The sequence below is a fragment of the Leuciscus leuciscus genome (genome assembly GCF_965113295.1).
Source record: "Leuciscus leuciscus genome assembly, chromosome: 4".
Lineage (NCBI taxonomy): Eukaryota > Metazoa > Chordata > Actinopteri > Cypriniformes > Leuciscidae > Leuciscus > Leuciscus leuciscus.
This window is the reverse complement of record NC_138728.1, coordinates 42,910,009-42,928,005: the sequence shown is the minus strand read 5'-3', so window position 1 is coordinate 42,928,005 and position 17,997 is coordinate 42,910,009. Positions and strand designations below refer to the sequence as shown.

General features: G+C 45.6%; 1 protein-coding gene across 1 annotated transcript in view; it reads left to right on the top strand.

The window, feature by feature from the left end:
• The window catches only part of LOC309496107 (uncharacterized protein), a 246,674-nt gene that overhangs the window by 15,906 nt on the left and 212,771 nt on the right, over positions 1-17,997 (top strand). The window lies entirely within an intron of this gene.

Below are 17,997 nucleotides of genomic sequence, written 5' to 3'. Positions count from 1 at the left end.
ATGATTCTGATTTCGAAATGCAGGCTCAAGATATGTCATTAAGGTTCAGGGCTAGGGGCTACTCACCAATGATAATAGAAAAAGCAATAATAAAAGCACGTTCCACAACACGCTCTGACCTACTAAAGAAGAAAAAGAGGAGAAAAGACATGGTCAAAACCAATTCTAGACCTGTCTTTGTTACCCAATATAGTAGTAGTGCCTCTGAAATGAAACAAATAATTAAGTCCAACTGGGGGTTAATTCAAAGTGATCCTATTCTGAAAGATGTTTTTCCAGAGCCGCCTATGACAGTGTTCAAGAAGGCACCATCCATAAGGGACAAACTTGTAAGAAGTTATCTTCCAGGTCCTAAACAAAAAACATGGCTAGAAAAAGGGTTGTGGGGGACCTATAGATGTGGATCTTGCAGTCATTGTGAGGGTGTCATCCAAAGTAAAACTTTTTGTGATTTGAGAACACAGAGAGAATTTAAGACTAATGGTTTTATTAACTGTAACTCTGAATATGTGGTCTACCGGCTACAATGCCCATGTGGGTGTTTCTATGTGGGCAGAACTAAAAGAAAACTAAAAGAGCGGTTTTATGAACACAAATACGCAATCCGAGTCAACAACGATGATTACCCTATGGCCAAACACTATAAAGAAATACACCATAGTGACCCATCATCTTTGAGAATTCAGGGCATTGAAATTATAAAAAAATCAATACGTGGAGGTGACATTTTAAAACAGTTATTGCAACGTGAAACCTTTTGGATATGGAGCTTTAAAGCGATGGACTATCCAGGATTAAATGAGGAGATAGATTATAGACCTTTTTTGTGATTTTGTAACATTGTTCTTTTTTGTGCCTACTTACCTTTTTTTTTTTTTTTTTTTTTTTGTGTATTGTATATGTATGCATGAATGTGTATACATGAATATATGTATGCTATCTGTTGCTTGTGTTTCCTGCTTACATTGTGACTAACAGTTTTAATGCTGAGAATCATGTGAGGGGCGTGTTCTAGCAATATGTGCATGAGTGTATACTATGCATGCTATCTGTTGCTTGTTTTTTGTTTATTATTGTGACCAACAGCTTTAGTGCTGAGAACCATGTGAGAGGTGTGCCTTAGCAATATATGCATGAATATATATGCATGCTATTTGGTGCCTGTGTTTTTGTTAATTATTGTGACTTGTAGCTTTGGTGCTGAGAGCCATGTGAGAGGCGTGTCCTAGCAATTACCTGCAGATCTTCAACATTGATTGTTAGCACCTGTGTGTTAGCTTCTACTTGTGTGTCTCTGTCATTATAAGACCTGTTTTCTATCTGCTTCATTATGCCCTGAAGAAGGCCCCATGCCGCTACGCGTGGGCATTTTAAAGTTGTCTGTTTAGGACATGTCATTTCTTTAATGAAGACATTTTAACTAAGGAGTGCCTCGGCTACCAGAGATTTTTTCTCCACACTGCACCTTATAATATATTATATTTTGTTTTATTAAATTTTTTTAGACTCGAATTTTCTTTATAAAAATCCTTTTTAAAGGCTACAACTCATTTTCACTGGTGTCATACTAATTACCAGGGTATTCTTAATACATATATTATATTATATATACTATATTATATTATATTATATTGTATACTATATTATATTATATACTATATTATATTATATATATTATATTTGGTTTTATTACATTGTTTTTTGGACTTGAATTTTCTTTATAAAAAGCCTTTTTAAAGGCTACAACTCATTTTCACTGGTGTCATATTAATTACCAGGGTATTCTTAATATAGATATATTATATACTATATTATATTATATTAGATACTATTATATGTTGTTTTATTACATTGTTTTTGGACTCAAATTTCCAGTCGAGTCGAGTATGCGCCGATTTCTGGTTGCTAAAGCTAGCACTGGCAGCAGCAACGAGGCTGCTAGGGCATTAGCTGCAGCAGAGACCGAATCACCCGGCTCGTCGGGTGATACTGCTCCTCGACTCGCTACAATTTCTAACCCCCGTGCCCAGTCCAGTACCAGTACACCTAGTTCTAGTTGCACAAGACCCGCAGCCCCCGTCGTTCCCAGCCCATCCGTGGCTGTTGCGGATGAATACAACATAGGCTTAAACACTGAAGCACCGTCACAACCCATAGCTCTGGTTTTCCCCAAACGTAATTTTGGCAAGAGCTCCCGCTCATTCTGCCCAGGTTGGTATTGTGGGAGACCATGGCTCGAATATTCAGCAAAGCTTGATGCGTGCTTTTGTTTCCCGTGTCAGAAATTTGGGGGGAACAATGATAGGGATTTGGTTTTCACAAAACAAGGATTTACTAATTGGAAAACTGCATTGGAAAAGGACAAGGGACTCTCAAAGCACGCATCAAGTCAATGCCACATAAAAAATGCAAAAGCCTGGTCTGAAATGTCCCAAAGAGAGGCCACAGGGGAGACCATTTGTAATTTAATAGGGCCCACACAAATGGAAAAAAATATTATATTAAAACAATTGGAGAAGTAGTTCAGTTCCTAGCAGTAAATGAACTTCCACTTCGTGGCAGTGTGGAAAGTTCAAATGATGATGATTTCTCTGCAGGACTGTTCTTAAAAATGGTTGACTACACACTGGCAAAGGACCCCAAATTTAATGAAATTAACAAACACATCCCACCAAATGCAAAATACACCTCTCACAACATACAAAATGAAATTATTGAAACACTGGCCAAAATGTTATTAAATCAGTTAAAAGGTAATTATGACAAAGCAGATTATGCTGGGTTTTGCATCAAAAGTGACGGAACGAGGGACAGATGTAATGTGGAGAATCTGTCAATCATGGTTAGATTTGTCTGTAAAGGCATTCCAGAGGAACACCTGATTGGCCTGCTTGACCTCAGTCAGTTAAATGCTGAATTTATTACCACACAAATTCTTGAGCATCCTTCTGACTCAGGCTATAGTGCAGCTGAAATTATCAGTCAGTGCTATGATGGAGCTTCTGTCATGAGTGGGGTCAGGGGTGGGGTTATTGCAAAAGAAGGTAGGGAAGGATATTCCTTATTTCCACTGCTATAACCACCAGCTGCACTTGGCCGTGGTCCATGCAATGCAAGGAGAGCTGTGTGCAAAAATCTTTTTTGATCTATCAGGATCACTGCACTCTTTTTTCACCATCATTATGTGTCACAGAACTATAATGTTCCCTCCCTTAAACGACTGTTGGAGATCAGGTGGACAAGCCACCATGATGTGACCAAGTGTCTTGTGGAGAATCAGGATGCTATTCTGAGTATCCTGTCAGAGGTTACAGAGGACAGAGCCGCTGCTGTTGATATCTGTACAGAGGCATCAGGGCTGTTGATGATGTTAAGGAGGCATCATTTCTTTGAAATAGGAAAATTCCTCCTTAAAGTTCTGGGTTCCTTGAAGTCTGCAAATGCTATGCTGCAGGCTCATTCTGTTGACCTGTGCTGTGCTTCAGAAGTAGTCAGTGCATCTCTGCAGGCTCTGAAGCAGATGAGAGATGAGGAGAGTGAGACATTAACCAGCATGCCTGCACCAGCTGCTAAAAGAAAAAGAACAATGAGCTCACTGCTCGTAGGTAGCGTTGTTACGTCCACTGTAGGCCATGCAGAAGACTCCATGACTCCTAGCCAGGCTCTGAAGAGAGCTCTTCTCAACATTTTGGACATCGCCATTGTAGAGATGGAGACAAGATTCTCCAAAAGCAATCTGGATCTCATGAAAGCAGTTAATTGCCTTCAACCACAATCTCCCTCTTTTCTGGATGTTGCCATGTTAAGTCCTCTGCAAAAAATGGCAAAAAGTGACAGTGACAAACTTTCCAATGAGATTCTTGTCGCAAAAATAATGTTGGAAAAAGAATTCAAAATGACTAATGATGATGAGAACGTAGAGTTTGTAGACCTCTCCACCATTTGCACATATCTACACGGGTATAAGAATGCCTTTCCTCAGCTCCATCGCATGTATGTGACCTCACTTGTGATTGGAATATCATCTGCATCATGCGAGAGCTCTTTCTCCACTTTGTCTCGTGTTCTTACCCCCTTCCGCCGCACTATGCTACATGAGAGAAAAAGAAATTTAGTTATTCTGGCACACGAGAGGGCCATAACAACAGGTCTAGATATGGAAGCATTTGTTAGGACTTTTGCACAGAAAAGCAGACGACTGATGCTATAATGACTGATATAAGTGTACAGAGCTAAAGAAATGAAAACAAAAAAAACCCCAAAAAAGAAATAAAAAAGATTGAAATAAAAAACGAAAGGACAGACAGACAGGAAGACAGACAGATTAAAAAAAAAAAAAAAAAAAAAGATAAATGCAGCCTCAATTCTGGCTCACGAGAAGGCCATAACAACAGGTCTAGATATGGACGCATTTGTTAGGACTTTTGCACAGAAAAGTAGACGACTGATGCTATAATGACTGATATAAGCCATGCTGTGTACAGAGCTAAAGAAATGAAAACAAAAAAAACCCAAAAAAGATTGAAATAAAAAACGAAAGGACAGACAGACAGACAAGACAAGACAGACAGACAGGAAGACAAACAGACAGATAAAAAAAAAGTAAAAAAAAAAGATAAATGCAGCCTCAACAGGGCACAAGCCAGTGTCCTATTTGTGCCGGTCCCAAGCCCGGGTAAATGCAGAGGGTAGTGTCAGGAAGGGCATCCAACATAAAACCTATAAGACAAATCAAATGGATCAAAGGAGCTGATAGATTAGAGCTGGGCGATATAGGATTTTTTCATTTCACAATATATTTTTTCATTTCTGGCCATATCGATATATATCACAATATAAATCAAATCAAATCAATATATTTGTCAAATTTAAATGTTCCGTTGCTCATAAGTGAGATGTGAAATCATCAGCAGCATGTTTGGATTGAAATATTTCTTTCCTGTCATAGATTAAACATGACAGACGTACTGAAGGAACATGACAACTTTCAAAGCTTTATTCTGAGTGCTGAGAGATTGTTGAGAAGGAGCGACAAAGTGTGGTCGACACTTGTAATTTCATTTCCCTTCATTTATTGCCTCACAGCACAACTTTTTCAGATAACTCAAAAAAAAGTTACACATATTACAAACTAAACAAAAAGTGAAGGTTTTCAAGTTTCAAAAGATAATATTGTCAATATGAAATGAATTAGCTAGGAACTAACAACAAATTATCAGAATAATTGTTTTTTTTTTAAACAAAAAAATCAAACAGAATATAGATACATTTTTGTTTAAATCCTTGGTGCAAATTAGAGCAGCTTTCAAAGACAACATAAACTAAATGAAATGCTAAGCTATTAGCAGTGTCAAGCCAGATGTTAATTATTAAGTGTGCTTGCTGAAAGCAGCACACTTACTGTTCTTCTTAAGTTTTCTTCTTATTAAGTGTGCTTGCTGAAAGCAGCACACTTATAGTTCTTCTTAAGTTTTCTTCTTCTTATTATTATTATTATTATTAATAAGTGTGCTTGCTGAAAGCAGCACACTTATAGTTCTTCTTAAGTTTTCTTATTATTATTATTATTATTATTCCCGGGAGAAAAATTTTGGCCAGCTCCTGCGCCTAGGCCCTTTGAGACAGAGACACCGTTCCAACTTTAAAACGTACGGTCAGTACCGGTTTAAGTTGCTCGCGAAGATGACATCACGAGTCCATGTCGTTTGTCCGCCACACTGGATTGAACAGAAAGCGAAACTAAATTTTCACAGGTCACAAATTTAGTCCGAACTTCACGAAATTGGACGTGCATGATCCTTGGACCAAGCCTCACAAAAGTTACTAGAAGGATTTTTGATTTTCGGAAGCGTTTGCCCGTCACAGCCAAACGAAATCAGCGGCGTAGTCGCCAAAACAGGAAGTAGTTCATATTTCAGGAACTCTGTCATGTATCAAAAACCAAACTTTGTACATTAACTCAAGACTCCAATGTGAGGATGTACAAGATAAAAAAAAAAAAAAAAAAATCCAAAATTTTACATCATTTGGCAATCCCCCCCCCCCCAGCTATTTGGTCAGCTCCTGCGCCTAGGCCCTTTGAGACAGAGACACCGTTCCAACTTTAAAACGTCCGGTCAGTACCGGTGTAAGTTGCTCGCGAAGATGACATCATGAGTCCATGTCGTTTGTCCGCAATATTGGATTGAACAGAAAGCTAAACTAAAGTTTCACAGGTCACAAATTTGGTCCGAACTTCACGAAACTGGACGTACATGATCCTTGGACCAAGCCTCACAAAAGTTACTAGAAGGATTTTTGATTTTCGGAAGCGTTTGCCCGTCACAGCCAAACGAAATCAGCGGCGTAGTCGCCAAACAGGAAGTCGTCCATATCTCAGGAACTCTGTCACGTATCGAAACCAAACTTTATACATGAACCTGGGACTCCAATGTGAGGAAGCACAAGATCTGAATTTTTTTTTATTTTTTTTTATTTCAGGCTAATAGACAAACCCATTTACCTATGTCTATGCAAGAGTTTCACCTCACACTTTTAATGTTAATGCATTTAGACAGTAGGTGGCACTGTTGTATTACATTTCACAGAGCTGCCAAGTCAGTGTATATACTGCATTCGTTTTTACTAGGTTTGTCTTAATAAATGCAGGCATGAATTTCGTGTTTTGCATTGGTCTAATTTAATCATCATCTGTGTATTAATATATACAGAATTGTATGCATGAATTGTGCATTTCCAGTTCTCAAAGCAGTTAATAACAAAACAAAAAAAAACCTTTATACAAGATACATCATGCTCTTCTTCGCTAACCGAACAAACAATTAATTGTCTGTGGCTGTGTTTGTGCGCACGGGAAATATGCTGCGCATAACAAAAGAAAACAAGGAGAAACGCGCAGTCACATGCTCAAACAATCAACAGGTGCGTTCCATTTGACCATAAGTGGACTGCGAAGTGGACTTCACAGGGTTTTCCACCATCTTAAGTTAGATTCTAATCCGAAGGGAGCGAACATGTTTAGTTCGAAGGACACTGCACACGGCATAGGGAATAAGGGAACATCGATACATCACTTCACAGGAAGTGGAGAGCGATGATCACACACCCAACTGTCATTTCGCGCATCACGTCATCACCAGTCAGAACGGTCATAACTAACGATGGAGGAGTTTACGTATGTGTGTAAGTATTCATTTCGCCATTGTTATACAAATGACCGTATTTTTAACGGTTATTGTTGTGAATATTACATATACTATTTTTGATGATTATAATTTACCTCAGTGAATGCAGCCAGCTTAGCTAGTTTGTGAGGTAAAGTGATTTTATTTTAGGTAGTTGTAAAATAGTGCAATATAATTGTAAATATATAAAAAATAAAATATGAATGTAGTCCTATATATATTTATGTTATATGTTAATCTGCGCGACTCCGTCGTTGACTTTCTTTGATGACATTTGCTGGGCGTTTCAAATGAGCGGGTATTGTCAGTGAAGTCCACTTCAACTGATATACCGTGCTCAGGGGGTAGGGGAGCAGTGAACATTGCGTATGGACCCTGTCGAATGGAACGCACATTAGATGTGTAAAAACCATAAAACAAGTGGAAAGCGCGAGCGCGCTGCTGTCTCCTTTCCACAAGCGCTTGTTCTCCTGTGGCGTCTGTCGTTGCTATGCAACCGTGAACTGCGCTCTCCATGATGACAAGAGCTGTGTCTGAAATCGCTCCCTATCCACTATATAGTGCACTATTTAGGGTGTCGGCCATTTTGTAGTGGTGTCCGAATTCTGAGTGAACGACATCATTCCCTACATTCTTCACTACTTTTACCCACAATCCTCTCTGAATTCGAGTGTACATACGATGTACACTTGCTGAGACACTATTTCCCACAATCCAACTCAATAAGGCGATAGAGCGCGAATGAAAAATAAACAAAAATGTCACCATGGCAACGGTGCACGCGAGTTAGAAAACAATCATTTATAAGACCAGACGCCTGGTTATTTATTTATACCGTTATATCTATATTTGAAAAATCAAATGTGTTGTGTAGTGTTTTGTTCTCTTTTATTTTCACATATAAATGTAAAAAGTAAATAAATATGACAAGCAAGTGTTTTTATTATCTTTTTTTTTAATCAAATAACGCAATAAACGTGAAAAATACATACATACAATTGTTACATACAATTCATACAGCCAAAAAAAGGAAATATTAAAGATGGGTAGGTAATGTTTATGACAAATTGTCTGAGCTCTCTGGCGCGTGATAATTATGTCAGCGTCCGAATTCTTTGCTGATGTAGTGCACTCAACTGCCATTCATTATGTAGGGATTAGTGAACGAGTGAGCGGTTTCAGACACAGCTAAGGAAGTATCAGCAAAAGATTAATAGATTTCTAGCCCTTGCATTAGCTTTACTACTAGATATATTTATGGAGATGGGAAATAATAAGGCGCCCTGTACAGCTATGATCAGCTGTTCGGCCGAGCATTCAATGTTGTTACGCTGCAAGCTGATGGTTTGTTGCTGCCGCGCTCTATCACTCGCACACCATAAAGAGCAAGTTGTTTTTTAATGTTTAAATTTTGTGATTAAAATGACATAATTTGGAAGCGGATAATTTCTTCACAAACAGCTCATTATGACTCAATGTTAGAATGCTGCACCTACACTCGATAGTGTGAATAAGATCAGCGCAACGCAGACCACTGCATTGACAGGGTAAAACATATGATCTGTCTACGGCCAGGGCTCAGCGGAAGACAGAAAATGCCGGTCCAGCGCTGATTGAGGAATTAAATTCAAAAATAAAAGACAGTTTTACATCTTTTTTCTCGCATTCTCGCATTTTTTCTCGCATCTATCCACTACCTGCTAACGTTAGTGCACTGCACCCGAGCAAGCACACTTTGCAGTTCCTCCGGAAATGCATTTTTCTAGTTAGCATTTCCAATCTAACCATGGACCCAGTCGACCAACTACAACATTTCCAGCAAAGAGACTTACCTATTGAGGACTATGTTCACCAGTTTTGTAAGTTATCTTCTCAAGTTCCATTTGATGAAGTGGCTTTAAAGGACATTTTCTGTTTTGGACTAAATGAGCCCATACGATCTTGGTAGTTTAATTGTAGTCTAAGAGACTTTCTGGACTATGCCCTAATTTTATGTGGTTCCTCCTTCACTGTTGGGGAGGTTGAGGAGGACATGTCCCCTAAACCTTTTTTGGGAAGGGGCATCACACTCCAAGAGGCAATGGCCATGGAGCTTGGTCCACCACATTCATCAGCATTCCCAGATCAGCCTCTTCACGTCAGTCCTGCCGAGCCAGAGCCAGAGCTTCACGTCAGTCCTGCCGAGCCAGAGCCAGAGCCAGAGCTTCACGTCAGTCCTGCCGAGCCAGAGCTTCACGTCGTCACTTCTGCCGATCCAGAGACTGAGCTTCACGTCGTCACTTCTGCCGATCCAGAGACTGAGCTTCACGTCGTCACTTCTGCCGATCCAGAGACTGAGCTTCACGTCACGTCAGCCGATCCAGAGACTGAGCTTCACGTCACGTCTGCCCGTGAAGAGTCTCGTCCCGCCGAGACTGAATCTGTTCCTGAGCCTGAATCTGATACTGAGCCTGAATCTGTTCCTCTTCCTCTTGAAATACGCGCGCCTGTGTCTCCGGACAAGATGGCCGACTCCACGCCTGTGTCTCCGGACAAGATGGCCGCCTCCGAGCCAGTGTCTCCGTACAAGATGGCCGCCGCCGAGCCAGTGTGTCCGTACAAGATGGCCACCGCCGAGCCAGTGTGTCTGTACAAGATGGCCGCCGCCGAGCCAGTGTCTCCGTACAAGATGGCCGCCGCCGAGCCAGTGTCTCCGTACAAGATGGCCACCACCGAGCCAGTGTCTCCGTACAAGATGGTCGCCGCCGAACCAGTGTCTCAGGACAAGATGGTCTCCGCCGAACCAGTGTCCCAGGACAAGATGGTCTCCGCCGAGCCAGTGTCTCCAGACGAGATGACCACCGCCACGTCGCTTGAGCCCTCAGCAGAGATGGCCGCCGAGCCTGTGTCTGTTCCTGAGCCGGTGTCTGTTCCTGAGCCGGTGTCTGTTCCTGTTCCTGGGTCGCCTCCGCCCGGCCGCCTGAAGGGTCGTCTCCTCCCCGGCCGCCTGAAGGGTCATCTCCTCCCCGGCCGCCTTAAGGGTCGTCTCCTCCCCGGTCGCCTGCACAGCCTGATCCGCCCTGGCCTCCCGTCTTGCTGCAGTCTCCAGGTCGTTATCCGCTCCACGGGCCTGGCCCTCCATCCCGCCCCCGGGTCCGCCTCCGCTCCACCTCCCTCCTGGACAGTTTTAGGAGCGTCTGGAATCCGCTCCTTAACCTGTTAACCGTTGCCAGCGTTTTTTTGTTTTTTTTGGATTGCCCCATACAATAAAGCTGCGTTTGGATCTAAACCTTTGTGTCTCGGAGCAGATCGTGACAGCTTGACTATCAATCTATATAAACCTAATGAATATAAGAACTAGAATACAAATATATTATTGCTGTATGTTGTTCTATTTAAACTTGAATACTGTTTTTTCATCTGCAGTCCCTAGAAAGATGGTAAAAAGTCTCCCTAAAAGGGAGTCAAATTACATAATATAAAAATTGCAATACATTTAGTAATAAATACTAATGTTAAAAACTAAAACTAACTATAATAAGTAAAAACTATCTAATTGTAAATCAAAATGTATAACCCTATATGTATGTATAACCTACAGCCAGCCTTTTACACAGTAGAGGAAAAATAATCGTTTTGGTGTAGATAATTAACATGTAGTAACAATTAATATATTACAATATCTACATTGATACATGTATACATAATGTGTTAGATTAATGTTTTAATTACAAAAACAAACTGCAAGAACAGCTGTTTATTGACATGCCTGATAATATAAATATATTTTCCAGACCTCTGGTGCGCCCGCCGAAAGAAACGAAGAGCTGCTCGGAACGCCTGAAAGCGGCGGAGCGCGTAATGTAAACTCTCAGCGCCCTAACGGGGCATAGGAGGTTATCACTGTCCCCGCTATCGGATGCTGGCAGAGCCGAAAGGGAGATGATTTGCGCCCTAAAGGGGGTACCAATCGCTTTAGGGATGTAACCGTGTCTCGGTCTGAGAATGACTTTAGAGTCATTAGGTCCGAACTCGAGACATGCAGGGCTAACAGATAGCGCGTGCAAATCCCCCACGCGTTTTACTTAAGACAGAGCTATCAGAAAAACGGTTTTGAGCGAAAGGTATTTCAGATCCACGGATTCAAGTGGTTCAAAGGGAAAAGCCTTCAGGGCCTCCAGGACCAAGGACAGATCCCAGATAGGAACCGAGGGGGGCCGCGGGGGATTCATCCGTCTGGCTCCTCTGAGGAAACGGATGACAAGCTCATTTCTTCCTATTGCATGGCTGCGCGTCGTCTCAGCGAACGCTGCAATAGCCGCCACATACACTTTGAGCGTGGAAGGGGACCTGCCCTTGTCCAACAGCTCTTGAAGGAAGGAGAGCACCCGCGGAACCTCACATGTGCGTGGATCAACGCTCTTAGTAGCACACCATTTAGCGAACACAGACCATTTAGACGCATAGAGCCGTCTCGTAGAGGGAGCTCTAGACTGCGTGATCGTGTTTACGACCCCTTCTGGTAGCTCAACGGGTATCCGTTGATTATCCACGCATGCAGAGACCAGCGCTCTGGATGGGGATGCCAGATCGATCCACCGGCTTGAGATAGGAGATCCTTCCTCACCGGGATCGGCCATGGGGGTAAGTGCGACAGCCTCACCAGCTCTGGGTACCAGATTTGGTTCTCCCAACAAGGGGCTATGAGAAGCACTGGGTGGTGTGTTTCCCTGATTCTCGTAATGACCTGTGGTAACAGGGAGATCGGGGGAAAGGCGTACAGCGGGAGGCTGGGCCAGGTCCGGGCCAGCGCGTCCTCGCTCCTCGAGAAAAATATCGGGCAGTGAGCGTTGTCTTTCGACGCAAAGAGGTCGACATCCGCTCTGCCGAATAGGCGCCAGAGCAACTGGACTGTCTGAGGGTGCAGGGACCATTCTCCCGGGGGAATGATGTCCCTGGACAGTCTGTCTGGGCCGACATTCAGGTGGCCCGGCACGTGCGCGGCTCTCAGTGAGCGCAACGAGCGGTGAGCCCATACGAGAAGGCGTTCTGTCAGTCTGCACAGGTTCCTGGATCTGACACCGCCCTGTCGGTTCACATAGGACACCACGGACATGTTGTCCGAGCGGACTAGCACATGGTGATCCCGTATGAGTGGGAGGAAGCGCTTGAGCGCGTTCTCGACCGCCATCATCTCCAAACAATTTATGTGGAGGGATTTCTCCTGGTCTGACCAGAGGCCAAAGACCGGTTTGCCTTCGAACAGAGCGCCCCAGCCTGAGGTGGAAGCGTCCGTCGAGATAACTTTGCGGTGCGAGACGGCCCCCATTGTCACTCCCCGCTGGTACCAGTCGGCCGCTAACCAGGGCTTCAGTGCTGAAACGCAGCTCTGAGTCACTCTGATCTGGATGCGGCCGGAAGCCCATGCTCTGTGAGGCACTAGGGCGTTCAACCAGCGTTGTAGCGGGCGCATACGCAATAGACCCAGCTGAAGCACTGCTGCAGCTGAAGCCATACAACCCAGCATCCTCTGAAATGTCTTGAGAGGTGCGGTGCTGCCCGGCTGGAAAGACGCGGCCAGGCGTTGAATACAGCGCGTGCGCTGTATCGACAGGCGGGCCGTCATTGCCACAGAGTCCAGATCCAAACCCAGGAAAGAGGTTGACTGACTGGGCACTAAAGCGCTCTTGGTCCAGTTGACCGTGAGCCCCAGGCTTTCCAGATGGCTGAGAAGCACTGTCTGGAAAGTGGGCGATAAGCTCTGCCTCTGACTGTGCTATAATTAGCCAATCGTCCAGATAGTTCAAAATCCGCATTCCCTGAGCTCTCAGGGGAGCGAGAGCCGTGTCCATGCACTTCGTGAATGTACGGGGTGCTAAAGACAGGCCGAACGGCAGGACGGTGTATTGATATACCTGACCGTCGAAGGCGAATCTCAAGAATGGCCTGTGACGGGGTATTATCTGGATCTGAAAGTACGCGTCTTTCAGATCGAGAGAGATAAACCAGTCTCTCGGGCGAATTTGCGCGAGGATCTTCCTGGTTGTAAGCATTTTGAACGGTCTTCTCATAAGAGCCTTGTTCAAATGTCTCAGATCTAATATTGGTCTGAGCGCTCCATCCTTCTTGGGAACAAGGAAATAACGGCTGTAAAAGCCCGTCTCGCTCATAGAAGGAGGTACCGGTTCTATAGCCCCTTTGCACAGGAGTGTCGCTATTTCTGCTCGAAGTAGATGTGCTACTTCCCCATTCACTCTCGTCTCGGTACGCGCATGAAAGCGCGGGGGGCGGCGAGCGAACTGCAGAGTATAGCCCTCTTTTACTGTGCTTATCACCCATTCTGACGCGCCTGGAATAGCTTCCCACGCTTTCGTGTGTGCAGCCAGGGGCAGAATGGCCTCCGAGCTCTGATTGCCGCGCGTTGAGAGCTCGAAACGGAGGTGCGCGCGCTCTTGGTGCTTATATGCGGCGGCTCGCATGCAGCGATAGCTGGCCGTTTTACACACAGTGTCCCGGTGGCTTTGGACGGGGAACATATAGTGTGAGGCGCGACGCGCGAGGGCGGCGTCGGGGGCGAGATGTTTGTTAGTGTGTGTGAACGCTCGAGGGCGGGCACAGGACTTACATTTAAAACCTGACCGGTTGTGAGAGGCCGTGTAACAGAGCGGGCAGTGGGTAGGTGTGGGCACGGGGAGGTGGACACGTGACCTACTTTCAGCACTCGAGCGGCTTTTGCCTGCTTTATGAGAGTGGGCTCTGTGAGAGACACGGGATTTATGGTGCTTGTGTACAGGGGTGAACACGGCAGCGTGGGCACACTTACTGCACTTGAAACACATACGGCGTGAGCCGTGCAACCAGACATTATACTCTTTTTGAGATTTCTCTGGGTCGCCGTGAAAACGGCGGTTGTGTACAGGCGAGAAGGTAGATTTACCAGCTCGTTGGCTGCGAAGTGAGCGTCTGCAGTAACCGTAGCAACGGGGACTGGCAGCGCATGAAGCTTTGACGGTGGTCCGGCCGCAGCGGGACTCAACCGTCGCTTCCTTTCTCGGGCTAGGAGGACTTAGCGGGCTCAGGTTTCACCGTAATCCTCTGCCGGGGTCCCCGCGGCGGAGGCGGTCTGTTTCGGCTGGTCGAGCGCGATCTAGGGCGGCCGCCCTGTCGTCGCTGCGAGGACGGAGGTCGAGCTGGACGCTGGGCAGGGCTCTGTGCAGGCTGGTCGCGAGGACGGCGTGCAGCAGAGCTAGAGCGTCGAGGCAGAAAAATGTTCATAGCCTGTGTAGTTTTCTGCACCTCCGAGAAGCGGTCCACGATCCCGTGTACCGCCGGGCCGAACAGACCTGAGGGGGAGAGGGGGGCGTTGAGAAACACCGCGCGCTCAGATTCCCTCATGTCGGCGAGCGTCAGCCATAGATGCCTCTCAATAACAGTCAGAGAGGCCATGCACCGTCCGATGGCCTGGGCAGCGGATTTCGTGGCGCGAAGGGAAAGGTCCGTCGCGCTTCGTACATCCGTGATGGAAGCAGATTCAGAGCCGCTCTCGTCCAATTCGCGGAGAAGATTGGCTTGTAGAATCTGTAGTACGGCCATGGAGTGAAGGGCAAATGCAGCCTGTCCGGCGGCGGCGAAAGCGCGGCCGACAAGGGCTGAAGTGGTCCTGCAAGCCTTAGACGGGAGGGCAGCCTTTGAGCGCCAACCAGACGGCGGGCAAAGGTGCGCTGCAACCGCCTCTTCTACGGGGGGAATGGCATTATACCCCTTTTCAGCGGCGCCGTCAACCTGAGAGAGCGTCGATGAAGCGTGGGAAGAGACTCTCGCGGAGAATGGTGCATTCCACGATTTAGAGAGCTCGCTGTGGAGCTCTGGCAGGAAGGGTGCGGTTCTGGATGCTGGCGAGCGGTGGCGGCGGCGATGTAGAAAGCAGCCGTCGAGTCTGTTGGGTGCTGGCTCCTTAGGAGGAGACCACTCGAGGCCCAGCTGGTCAACGGCCTTGGTGAGGAGGCGCAAAAGCTCTGCGTCCTCGCCTGCTCGAGTGCGGCCGGAATCCTTGACTGTAGAGGAGGCGGTAGACCACTCCTCGCTGTCAGAGGCCAGGATAGAACAGCTGTCAGCGTGCTCGTCGCACCCAGCGGCCTCATCCCCTGACGCGGCGGCAGCGCGGGCGGGAGCCGGCGGTTGAGCGGCCGAAAGGGGGGGGCGGAGAGGGTGAAAGAGAAGCTCGAGGGAGGGGCTCCGGCGAGCTTCTAAACGCCTCATCGGTCTCCGGTGGTCTCTGTGAGCGGCGCTTCTTCCTGCGCGGCGTAGCAGAGACAGGCGGAGAGACAGCTTGGTCGAAAACTTCAAGTCGAGCCCGCAGGGTCGACATTGAAAGTTCCTCGCACTCTGGGCAGCCGCCCGTAGAGAGTGCGGTGGCGGCGTGGTCGCGGCCCAGGCAGAGAGCGCAGATGAGGTGGCGGTCTCCGTTGCTGAGCGGGGCGCGGCACGAACCGCAGGAAAAACGAGGCATTTTGAGAAAAACGCCTCGGCTCTTTTAGAACGAGAGAGTGTGTGTCGCAGTAGGCGAACACACACAGCAGTAAAAGGATATGTCGCCTGATAGCGTAGCAGGCACGGATGGCTGAAGGCGGCGAAGGCGGCCAGCTTCTTCAGGCACTGTCCTAGGCTTGCTGGTCGCTGGTTTCAACGGCGGCGGCTCTCAAGATCCATCGATGCGAAGAGCTTCGCTGAAGACAAGAAAATCAGAATTTCAGCCTACGAGCCCTGCTTATATACACACTGGCCACACCCACCCTCACGGTTAGAAGGGTGTGGAGGGCGCGAAGCGCCCTGATAGGGTGTGACGTCATACAGGGCTCACTGGTAGGCTTAAGCAGTTGCCGCCGGGCAGCCAATGAGCACGCTCTTACAGCCTGCCGTGGTCTGCCTGCCGCTGCACTGCGTTGACAATGAATACAAAATTAAGGATAATTTTTTGGCTTCAGATCTCGAAGAAAGACAACTTTCCCGTAGCGTAAGCAACTTACGCAATACGAGAGAACCTCTCGTAAGAGAACTATACCTGTTCCATCTCCATACAGCACTCTGACTCTGTAGGCATTATTGTCCGACTCCGGGTCGAAATGAACACCGTTACTGAGAGTTTCTGATATTATCATCATTCCGTGAGATGAAAATGTCCTGAGACTGAGCGTGAGCTCATGAAGCTCCGCCCCCTGGGCCGGCAGCAGCAGTTAATTTGCATTTAAAGGCCACACACTAAAACAGCATTTTTCTGAGCCCCAAAAAATGACAATTTAAACATGCTGTAAAAAATGATCTGTTGGGTATTTTGAGCTAAAACTTCACATACACACTCTGGGGACATCAGAGACTTACTTTACATCTTGTGAAAAGGGGCATAATACGGGACCTTTAAAGCATATATTTTTTTCTCCCATGATTGTTTTGTTTTTCCTTCCCATTGATGCTTCACACTCCAGTCCAGTTGGTGGCGGTAAACCATCAACCACCATAAAACTGGACAAGAAGAAGAAGAAGTGGTGTGCCCTCTGGTGGAGATTATAGGCACTCTAGTCTCAGCCTCAGACGTCACGCCCATGGACCACTGACTGAACATCTGATGCATATGGCACACTCAACTGGAAACACTTCAGGTTTTCGAAGTTGTCGTCTGGTTGGTTGAACCCTGAAGGATGTCCGGGAGATGTGTGTGTCACGTTCTTTAATGGTCCACCTGGAAAACAAATGCCGGACGCCAAACCCCCTTTTGAAAACGAAAGCTGTGGTGTTTATAACCATGACAATGGGCGCTTAAAAGCTGCGATAGTAAGTAAAATTTATTTGTATAGTACATTTCACAGATAAAAATAACAAAGTGCTTCACAACAAAAGGAGGAATACACAACATTTATAAATACATTACAATACATAATCAAAAATGAATAACAAAAGCAAAAAATAAAACAGAAATAAACAAAAATACACATAAGACCGGCCTAACCACCCTACAGTCTAGCTAAAGGCCTCTTTAAATAGAAGAGTTTTCAACTGTGTTTTAAAATTTTCCACTGAATCCAAGCAGCGTGTAGAAGGAGGCAATGCGTTCCACAGCCTAGGTGCCACAGCTTGAAACGAATGGTCCCCTCTAGTTTTAAAATGTGTGTGGGGGGCAACTAAAAGAGATGTAAGGGGGCGCCTGTCCTTGTAGGGCTCTAAAAGTAAGAACCAAAATTTTAAAGTGCATTCTAAATTGCACTGGTAACCAATGAAGTGAAGCTAAGACAGGTGTGATGTGTGCCCTTTTACTGGTGTGGCTTAAAAGCCTTGCAGCAGAATTTTGGACAGTCTGGAGGCGACAAAAATCTTTCTTATTAAGACAAATAAAAAGACTGTTACAATAGTCTAAGCGAGATGAAATAAAAGCATGAATGATCATCTCCAATTCGGCCTTTGACACCAAGGCTCTTATTTTAGAAATGTTCCTTAATTGAAAGAAACAGTTTTTAATAAGTTGATTTGAGTGTTTCTCCAAGGACATGGCAGAATCAAAAATAACACCTAAGCTCCTGAGACTCGGCTGGACAGACGAGCCTAAAATAGGGTCTAAGATAGGGTCCAGACCTTCTGCCGTCAGTCTGAAGGCCTAGCCTACGTGAGACTATAGGCACTCCAGCTGGCGCTTGTGACACTGGGGAATTAAATTAGAATTAAATTGAAACAAACATTTTTATTATGTTTTAGCCATGTCTTTAACCCAAAGCATCGTACATTTTTCTGAGAGATATCCTTCTACTATTAAGTGTCATTAAGTGTCACATTTCTACCAAAATGT